Consider the following 1004-nt stretch of genomic DNA (forward strand, 5'->3'; position numbering starts at 1 on the left):
ACCTTGTCCAATCTCAGCAGTGTGCTTGGCAACATAAATTTTTTGCTACTTTGCTCAAGTTCAGTAATGATGCTGAAAATGCTGTGGGTATTGATTTGGGGTTTTAATATTTTGTAACAATTAGGTGAATCCACAAATTTAGAATCTGTGAATAATAAAAATCAACTATATATACATTATATATAAACACAAATATGAATATTTACATATATATTTATACATGCACACATTGTATTGCTGGCTAATTTCTTTTTTTTTTAATTAAGTAAATTGGGGTAACATTGGTTAATACAATTATATAATTTTAAGGTGTACATTACAATTTGACATCTATATAGTCTATTGTGTGTTTACTATCCAGAGTCCAGTTTCCTTCAGCTACCATATATTTGATCCCCCTTTACCCAATTCACCCTCCCCCTATCCCCATACCTTCTGGTAACCACGAGTCCATTGTCCATGTTCATGAGTCTCTGTTTGTTTGTTCTGCTCATTTGTTGCCTTTAGGTTTACATCCCACATATAAGTGATATCATGTGATTTTCAACTTTTTCTGTCTGGCTTATTTTGCTTAGCATGATTATTTCGAGGTCCATTCAGGTTGTCACAAATAGTGATCTCTTCTTATGGCTAAATAATATTTCATTATATTTATGTACCACAGCTTCTTTAGCCAATCATCTGTCATAGGACGCTTTGGTTGCTTCCATGTCCTGGCCACTGTGAATAATGCTGCTATGAACATTGGTATGCAAATATCTTTTCAGATATGGGTTTTCAAGTCTTGAGGGTAAATACAAAGTAGAGGGATTTCTGGATTGTATGGTAGAGCAATTCTTAGTTATTTGAGGAACCTCCATACTATTTTCCATAGTGGCTGTACCAATTTGCAGTCCCAACAGCAATGTATGAGGTTTCCTTTTTCTCATCTTCTCCAACATTTGTTATTACTTGTCCTGTTGATTACAGCTATTCTAACAGGTGTGAGATGGTATATCACTGTG

The sequence above is a fragment of the Pteropus alecto genome, unplaced genomic scaffold, assembly GCF_000325575.1.
Source record: "Pteropus alecto unplaced genomic scaffold, ASM32557v1 scaffold395, whole genome shotgun sequence".
Classification (NCBI taxonomy): Eukaryota; Metazoa; Chordata; class Mammalia; order Chiroptera; family Pteropodidae; genus Pteropus; species Pteropus alecto.